Raw genomic sequence first — 10,428 nt, 5'->3', positions numbered from 1 at the left:
GCTCGGTGGTCAGAGCACTGCTGACTAGTTCTTCAGTGGTTTGCGGCCTGTGAACGCCGCCAGCCACGTTCACTGCTATTTCCGGCCTCAGCATCTTGAGCATCAACCGAACTCGTTCTTTTTCTGTACTGACTAGTTCAGGGCATAGACGAGCCAATCTATTGAATTTCTTCATGGTTTCCTCAACTGATAGGTTGCCCTGACGAAACACAGTGAACTCGTCGTAGTGGCGGTTTGTAACCCGCATGTGAAAGAATTCCTCAAAGAACTCCTTCTCGAAGTCATCCCATGTCATCTGGTTTACTGGGCGCTTCGCTCTAATTCTTTCCCACCACATACGTGCATCTCCTGTCAGACAGAAGGAGGCGCACTTCACCTTCTCATGTTCTGGCCAGTCCAGAAGCTCCATCGTACTCTCCAGTATTTTGAACCAGGCTTGAGCATCCCATGGTTCGCTGGTGCCTGAGAAATTCTCTAGCTTGACTCTCTGCCACTGGATCAGATAGGCTTCTCTTCTTGCCTCTGCTGCTGGGGCTACCGGTGCTGTAGGCTGGACTGGTGGAACCTCTAAGACTACTGGCGTTGCTAAGTTTGGTTCCGGGGTGACTGTAGGAGTATGCTGCTGACTAGCCTTTAAGGTGACTATCTCCTATTGCTGTTCAGCTAATGCTGTAAGGTCTGGGGTAGGCACTGAACTGCCTGCCTCACGCTGGGGCTCAGTAGCTGGTGCCCTTCTAGCTGGGCGTCCTCGTGCCATTTCTAAAGACATAGAGGATATACATAACTAAGGTAATCATGTTTATATAACAACTATCACTATCAACATGCTACAGTATCTATAAACATGAAAGCAAGAACATAATAAAGTGAGAGACATTTCTTACTTGGAAGCTGCAGGTTCAATGCTGATGTGTGTGTAGGAAGTATGGAAACTGCTCTGATACCACTCTGTAATGACCCGCCTTCTACTAACTAAGCTGTAAGGCCGGACCGTCACATTATGCTGTGCTAACTAATCCATGACCATCATTAAATCTAGATGCGGAAGCTGTACTAATCAAAATTTTGCTACACTATTGTCATTTCTTTATTCTACATGTGCTAAGGGGTGTAATCTAAGTTATTCATGACATCTATTACATCCCCCAATGGTCAAGGAACCTAACTAAGGGTTTCTAGCTAATATCAGGCCTCCCAATCGATCCACCGATCGATTGGAATGGTCGAATCGATCCGGCGATCGATTTAGAGGGCTACTGTATCCGGGACGTGGGTTGGATCGATCCAGTGATCGATCCAGCACGCCACTGTGCTCGGGCCAATATTCTGGATCGATCGGTTAATCGATCCAGACTGGCCAATCGATCCAGTGATCGATCCCAGAGCCTTCTGTTCGCGACAGAACTTGCTGGATCGATCAGCTGATCAATCCAGAGGCCTACTGTTCGCGAGTCCAATTGCCCAGTCGATCCTTCGATCGATTGGAAACTCCTGAATCGATCAGCTGATCGATTCGAGTTTCTAATTTCGTGCCAAAGGTCTGATTTCAGCACTTGTTCGTGCCAAAGTTACTTATAACCATTCTAAACCAAATACAAAACATTCTAACATCATAAAATAGTGTTCTAACATCATAGAATGCATGATTAACTAGTTCATAACATTTAACTTACTAAGGTGCAAAATAACCAAAACGCTAAAAGGTTCTAATGCTTAAACCAAGCTTGCTGAAATTTCCTAGGATCTCTATTCCAAGTTCCATCCACACACATCTTCGTAGCATTGCCCTCCAGCCTCCGCTAGTCCATCTTTCCTTTACCTTTATCTGAAGTATAAGGAAAAGAAAGTATCTGTAAGCTTTCGCTTAGTAAGAAACCATCTACCTCACTAAAACATGCATTCGATGCAATATGCTTTTAAAACATGCTATTTGAAATATGTACTGAATATGCTAAACATGGCATGGCATACAACACATAGAAAGCTAAACTGATCATGGCATACTGTCATCTAAATATGTGTAACAGAAGCTGAACATAGAACTATCATACATAATCATAGGAAAGAGCTGAGCTGAAGTATGAACTAAGCTAAACTAAACTAAGCTAGTACTGAATTTGAACCGTATACACAACTAATTTGTGAGAGTTTAAAAACTATACATATAATAGATGAAAATACATAATCATGCTGCTGTTTAGGCCCGGCAACTGTACGTGCTATGCGCGCATCCCTAACTAGACCCGGGTTTGCAAGTCCCGAATTTAGTAGGGCTACTAGGTTATCTGAACCTAGGGACGACTGTGGGAGCCCAACCCAATGGATATCTAATCCAGTACAGTGCCACTGAAAAGTAAAATACTGAACATAAGCTAATAAATTCTTGTCTTGCTTTTACTAGGTTGTCTAAACCTAGAACTAGGTTATCTAAACCTAGAGGCGACTGTGGGAGCCCACCCATTGGACATCTAGTCCTGTAAATGCTGGAGCAAGACTAAATAAGCTATAAAATGCTTCTATTGCATTTATCTAAGTTACTAAAATGCCTAAGTTGCATTTTTCTGTGCTAAACATTTAATCGAACACTTGGTATGCGCTAATTCGCATCCTTTGTGTCGATAGTCTACATATTACTAAACTAAGACATGGAATTCACACGAAAGCTACTTATACTACAGGTGAGGGGTTTCTTACCTCCTGTTCGGGTTTTCTTACGATTCTAATCGCTAGATTTCCGGAGGAGACGATCCTTTCGACAATCTTTCGCGTCTATGCGTTCTTCTCGTGGAGGGAAACGTCCACGTGTCGAAGTCATCGCCGGAATTGCCCTTGGGTGGAACTCCAACCTTGCTTGTGGTTGGCGCCAAGAGAGGGAGAGGAGAAGTGGGCGGCGGAATTAGGTTGGGGTGGAGGAAAGCTACGATCAAAGAAAATAACTCTTCACTTAATTATTTCCTATTTATATTAAGTGATAATTCCGCCCAACTCTAATATAAATTTAATTGTTTCCCTTTCCTTTCAGCACGACCCTGCTGGGTTCATCCGGTTACTAAATCTATCTATAAGTCATAGGACCCAATAGGTCTCGGGTTCAATTCCCACGTAGGGTATTTTACGGTTCTTTTTATTTTTGCTACTTCCGCTACTCTAAAAATTCCATAAAAATATTCTAAAATTCCAGAAAAATCATAGAATATTTATAAAATAGTTTTTGAGAATTTTCGGGCGTTACAACTATCTCAAATACTTCTAACATAGAAAAAGACAATGGAAACTAAAATAAAACTTCTTTCCAAGTCCCAAGGCTTCCATAGTCCTTGCATCACACATCCTTCGAACACCTCCTTGTTGTCTTCCTTTCTATATCTTTTCCTTTCCTGTATTTGCAGTAAGAGGAAGTGCAATCTATAAGTAAAATTTGCTTAGTAAGCGCTATCTAACTCACAAAATCATGAATGTGCATGTATACGAAAACAACTAGAAACTATATGCTCTAAAAAGAAATAAAGCATAAACATAACTGCTCATGTCAAAGTAATAGCAAAGAAAAGCAAAGGAATCTACTCATGTAATTCTAATAGCTAATCATGCTACTCATCTAATAGGTAAACATGAAAACTACTCATCCACTAGATAAACATGGTAGAATAAAGAACTAAACTTACTGATTTTTAGAACTATATGAAACTTTATTTCATTTGTTCTAACTTAATCTTTAATACTTCATGTTTATGTAAAACTCGTTTTATTTGTTCAAAAACTTATACTTATAATACTTCAAAATAATAATCAATTTCTTCTTGGGCCCGGCAACTGTACTTGCTATGCGCGCATCCCTAACTAGACCCGAGATAGCCGGTCCCGAATCTAGTAGGGTTTACTAGGTTATCTAAACCTAGGGACCGACTATGGGAGCCCAGCCCAAGGACTACTGAGAGTCCTGCATACTAGGTTATCTAAACCTAGGGACGACTATGGGAGCTCAACCCAAGGACAACTGAGAGTCCAGTATAGTGCCACTGATAAAAGTAAAATGCTTGTTATCTTTAAATACTACTAATATATAATGCCTCAGCATTTTCTTTAGCACCTTGTGTGCCAAAATCCCTAAAGTCTTGACTTTGGGATTTACTTAAGGCCTTGGCCTTTTTCTTTCTTTTCTTTATCTTTCTTATACTTGTTCAAGTAAAATACTTGCCTCTTCAAACATGATACAACAGATTTAAAACAAAGGAAGACATATCTGAAATCTTTAAGCATGCTAGAATGAAAACTGTTCAGATTTGTTAAAATGCAAAGGAAAACCAAAACTACAACGTGAACTGATATAGCTGTTCCTAAACATTGGAGCTACGTAAATTTGAAATCTGCATGCATAAAAACTAATAAGGAAGGTTCTATATCGAAAACTAAACAACTGAAATGCTAACAGCACAAAATCACTTTACTGCATGCCCGTTTAGATGTCTATTCCTACACATGGCAGCAAAGAAGAAAAATCAAATACTAGGATGTTTCATGCTCTCATTTCCAAATCTAAACAACTAAATCTGGTTTTATGGCAGCAAGCTTCAAGATAATCCAAACCTAAGTTTGTTCATGTTATTCTAATATCAAGGAGAAACATTATAACTCAATATTGCTCATGCTATTCTAGTAATAAAGAAACTACGCATGCTTAACTAATAACAAATAGAAGTTGTACATGCTCATTAAATAACCCAACAAAAGATCTATAACTACTTAGCAGGGGAAATTTAAAATCTGAACCATTTTCCTGCCCACTGTCTAGCAACAAAAACCCAATTCTGCAGGGTTACATATAATCTGATCATGCCCATTAGGGTAGCAAGGAAAAACCTAAATTCGAGATGCTGATCATAGGGCTGTAAAATGGAATACCAATCATAAGTGTTGTGGAATAGAATGTTAACAACAAGGGCGGTAGAATCTACAGAACGTGCTTGATCTAAAAACATGTTTGCTCTACAAAAATAACACCACGCTTCAAGAGAAAATCTTCTTCACATAATGCTTCAACAAAACCAAAGAAAGACTCAAGAATCCGAAAACTAGGGAAACAATTCCCCTTGGAACTATAGCATGGCATGAAACCAAAAAGCAAGGAAAAGAAGACTAATTCCCTAACCTATACAATCTTTCCCTTCTCCGTTCCCTTTTTGAGGCTCACGGAAACAAGCCCTAAACCTAAAAAAAACTTCACAGCCAGCTCGAATCGCAAGGAAACACCAGCTTAAATAAAAATCTCGGAACTACTCTTACCGCAGGTGAGTGAGCAACTTACCTTCGCTTTCTTGGACTCACATCGGAGAAGAAGCTTCTAGGGCTTCGGCAACACTCCAAATCCGGTGATTCCTCACATCTACACGCTCTCCTCGCCGAGGGGAGCTCAGATCTGTGAAGAACCCGCGAAGAAGGGTGCTCGTCGGCCGCCGGAGACGAGCCCTAGCTCGGCTTCGTGCGACGTTTTCCACCTGCACAGATTTGTCGCGCGCGTGAGGGAGAAGAGGCAAGGGGAAAAGCTAGGTTACGGGGTAATTAAGTTCTCCCTTTATAATCCAATATTCTGTTATGGCTTAAGACCAATTCCTTATAAATTTGTTTATGAAATACTTGCTTGGTCTTTTGGCTAGCTCGTTTCGCTTAAGACTTGGACCGAGTTGGGGGTTTGCGGGTTCGAACCTCATTCGAAACCCCTCTTTTTTTTCTTCTAATTATTTTCTATTACCAACTATTCTTTAAATACTATTTGTTCCATATATGATTAACAAAATGTTTCCAGACCAGTTGGTTGGCTAAGTCCGGATTCGGGTCCAGGGTCTTGGGTTCAAAACCCGGCTTCAACAGATTTTTATTTTTTTATTTTTTTTTAAACTTCTTCCTCTTGGTAAAAATACCAAATGAACTCCAAAAATTGCATAAAAATACTCTATAAATTCCTAAAATTCTCTAGAATTTTTCTAAAGTATTTCTAAATATTTTAAAGCACTTTTAGGACTCCTAATGAGGAAAATTGGGTCGTTACAATCCCCCATACCTTATAAAAAGTTTGTCCTCGAACTTAGACTAATTCTGGATATTTCTGTCTTATACTATCATTTACTAGTGGTACTTCTTTGTTTCTTAATCTCTTAACTTCTCGTTCCTCTATTTCTCATCTCGCATCGTACCCATTAGTGGTCTTTGGAAGACTTGATATCTTCTCTATCCTTTCTAAACATACTTATGTATATGAATATAAGAGAAACAAAACTTCTATCTTACTAAAGCACATATAAGCAATTACTCCATACTGCAAATAATAAAGAAAGTATAAAAGAAAATTAAATACTTTCTTACTTGAAGACGGCAAGGATGGTGCTGATGTGTGATGCTGGAGAATGGGAACTGCTCTGATACCAACTGTAACGACCACCCTTCTTACTACTACTACTCTCTAAGGATGACTGTTACTTAACTACTAACTCTACTTAACTGGTATGATTAAAAATCACATGGAAACCCTATCGAAAAATTCCGACAGAGTCTCCCCTGTACCGGTGACCATATTCAACAATACATGCAATATATACTCAGCCACAAGCGGCTGGAACACATATCAATCAACCACGCAGTATAATAAATCCAAAATAAAGAAAACAACACCAAAAATCATCACACAAGATTACAATTCTTCTACTATGTCCTAATCATATCAAAATAACAAATACTATCTCAAATACTCCTAACATTGCAAAAGACAATGGAAACTAAAATAAAACTTCTTTCCAAGTCCCAGGGCTTCCATAGTCCTGGCATCACACATCCTTCGAACACCTCCTTGTCGCCTTCCTTTCTATATCTTTTCCTTTCCTGTATCTGCAGTAAGAGGAAGTGCAATCTATAAGCAAAATTTGCTTAGTAAGCGCTATCTAACTCACAAAATCACGAATGTGCATGTATACGAAAACAACTAGAAACTATATGCTCTAAAAAGAAATAAAGCATAAACATAACTGCTCATGTCAAACTAATAGCAAAGAAAAGCTAAGGAATCTACTCATGTAATTCTAATAGCTAATCATGCTACTCATCTAATAGGTAAACATGAAAACTACTCATCCACTAGATAAACATGGTAGAATAAAGAACTAAACTTACTGATTTTTAGAACTATATGAAACTTTATTTTATTTGTTCTAACTTAATCTTTAATACTTCATGTTTATGTAAAACTCGTTTTACTTGTTCAAAAACTTATACGTATAATACTTCAAAATAATAATCAACTTCTTCATGGGTCCGGCAACTGTACTTGATATGCGCGCATCCCTAACTAGACCCGAGATAGTCGGTCCCGAATCTAGTAGGGTTCACTAGGTTATCTAAACCTAGGGACCGACTATGAGAGCCCAGCCCAAGGACTACTGAGAGTCCTGCATACTAGGTTATCTAAACCTAGGGACGACTATGGGAGCCCAACCCAAGGACAACTGAGAGTCCAGTATAGTGCCACTGATAAAAGTAAAATACTTGTTATCTTTTAATACTTCTAATATATAATGCCTCGGCATTTTCTTTAGCACCTTGTGTGCCAAAATCCCTAAAGTCTTGACTTTGGGATTTACTTAAGGCCTTGGCCTTTTTCTTTCTTTTCTTTATCTTTCTTATACTTGTTCAAGTAAAATACTAGCCTCTTCAAACATGCTACAACAGATTTAAAACAAAGGAAGACATATCTGAAATCCTTAAGCATGTTAGAATAAAAATTGTTCAGATTTGTTAAAATGCAAAGGAAAACAAAAACTACAACGTGAACTGATATAGCTGTTCCTACTCATTGGAGCTACATAAATTTGAAATCTACATGCATAAAAACTAATAAGGAAGGTTCTATATCGAAAACTAAACAACTGAAATGCTAACAGCATAAAACCACTTTACTGCATGCCCGTTTAGATGTCTATTCCTACACATGGCAGCAAATAAGAAAATCAAATACTAGGATGTTTCATGCTCTCATGTCCAAATCTAAACAACTAAATCTGGTTTTATGACAACAAGCTTCAAGATAATCCAAACCTAAGTCTGTTCATGTTATTCTAATAGCAAGGAGAAACATTATAATTCAATACTGCTCATGCTATTCTAGTAATAAAGAAACTACGCATGCTTAACTAATAACAAATAGAAGTTGTGCATGCTCATTAAATAACCCAACAAAAGATCTATAACTACTTAGCAGGGGAAATTTAAAATCTGAACCATTTTCCTGCCCACTGTCTAGCAACAAAAACTCAATTCTGCAGGGTTACATATAATCTGATCATGCCCATTAGGGTAGCAAGGAAAAACCTAAATTCGAGATGCTGATCTGAGGGCTGTAAAATGGAATACCAATCATAAGTGTTGTGGAATAGAATGTTAACAACAAGGGCGGTAGAATCTACAGAACGTGCTTGATCTACAAACATGTTTGCTCTACAAAAATAACACCACGCTTCAAGAGAAAATCTTCTTCACAGAATGCTTCAACAAAACCAAAGAAAGACTCAAGAATCCAAAAACTAGGGAAACAATTCCCATTGGAACTATAGCATGGCAGGAAACCAAAAAGCAAGGAAAAGAAGACTAATTCCCTAACCTATACAATCTTTCCCTTCTCCGTTCCCTTTTTGAGGCTCACAGCAACAAGCCCTAAACCCAAAAAAAACATCACAACAAGCTCAAATCGCAAGGAAACACCAGCTTAAATAAAAATCTCGGAACTACTCTTACCGCAGGTGAGTGAGCAACTTACCTTCGCGTTCTTGGACTCACATCGGAGAAGAAGCTTCTAGGGCTTCGGAAACACTCCAAATCCGGTTATTCCTCACGTCTACATGCTCTCCTCGCCGAGGGGAGCTCGGATATGTGAAGAACCCGTGAAGAAGGGTGTTCGTCGGCCGCCGGAGATGAGCCCTAGCTCGGCTTCGTGCGGCGTTTTCCGCCTGCACAGATTTGTCGCGCGCGTGAGGGAGAAGAGGCAAGGGGAAAAGCTAGTTTACGAGGTAATTAAGTTCTCCCTTTATAATCCAATATTCTGTTATGGATTAAGACCAATTCCTTATAAATTTATTTACGAAATACTTGCTTGGTCTTTTTGCTAGCTCGTTTCGCTTATGACTTGGACCGGGTTGGGGGTTTGTGGGTTCGAACCTCAGCCGAAGCCCCTCTTTTTTTTCTTCTAATTATTTTCTGTTACCAACTATTCTTTAAATGCTATTTGTTCCATATATGATTAACAAAATGTTTCTAGACCAGTTCGTTGGCTAAGTCCGGAATCGGGTTCGGGGTTTTGGGTTCAAAACCCGGCTTCAACAGTTTTTTATTTTTTTATTTTGTTTTAAACTTCTTCCTCTTGGTATAAATACCAAATGAACTCCAAAAATTGCATAAAAATACTCTATAAATTCCTAAAATTCTCTAGAATTTTTCTAAAGTATTTCTAAATATTTTAAAGCACTTTTAGGACTCCTAATGAGGAAAATTGGGTCGTTACACCTTCCAAGCAAGAGAAATCAAAGGGAGTGCTAGAAGAAGAAGCTCTCTTCTTCCTCTTCACCTAGAGTATCTTTCCTTAAGAAAAACCGCAAGTGAAAGGATATAAGTATCCCCTCACCTGTGGTACAAGTTGCTTTTGTTTTTACATAAGAATAGAATGCTTAAAACCTCGGGTCACAAGTTGGAACTTTCGGCCAAGTATAAAAAAAAAAAGAAAGATTTGGGTAGATCAAGATCTAAATAAAGCATGTTCATTATGTTCTTATGATAAGTACCCTAGTATAAGAAGCTAGTTAATGTTCTCATGTTGTATGTTGACTTAAAACCTAGATTTATAAACATGAACTTTCGGCCAAGTGTAGATGAAGGACCTAGGAAAGCTTAAGCCCTAAACTAACCATGTTCACTACATCCTTATGATATGTATGCTATGTTAAGGGATTGGGTTGGTTTTTCTTATGCTTGAATGTTGCTTAAAGCTTAGCTTACTCTCCATGTATGTTTTGTCCAAGAACAAAATTTGGGTTTTAAAGAAGCTAAAAAGTTAACCTAGCATGCTCATGTACCTCTTGATAATATGATATGAATTTGGCTAGGTGTTCATGCTTTTATGTTGTTTTAAAGTTATCTTTCCCTTCATGTATGTTTCGGCCAAGAACAAAATTAGGGTTTTAAAGAAGCTAAAAAGTTAACTTAGCATGCTCATGTACCTCTTGATAATATGATATGAATTTAGCTAGGTGATTATGTTTACATGTTGTTTAAAACCTAGTTTTCTCTTCATGGATGGTTCGGCCAAGAACCCAAAGTTATGGTTTAGAGAAGCTAAAAGTTAACCTAGCATGCTCATGTATCTCTTGATAATATGATATGAATTTAGTTAGG

Source organism: Zingiber officinale, chromosome 2A, assembly GCF_018446385.1.
Source record: "Zingiber officinale cultivar Zhangliang chromosome 2A, Zo_v1.1, whole genome shotgun sequence".
Lineage (NCBI taxonomy): Eukaryota > Viridiplantae > Streptophyta > Magnoliopsida > Zingiberales > Zingiberaceae > Zingiber > Zingiber officinale.
This window is presented reverse-complemented; position numbering follows the sequence as displayed.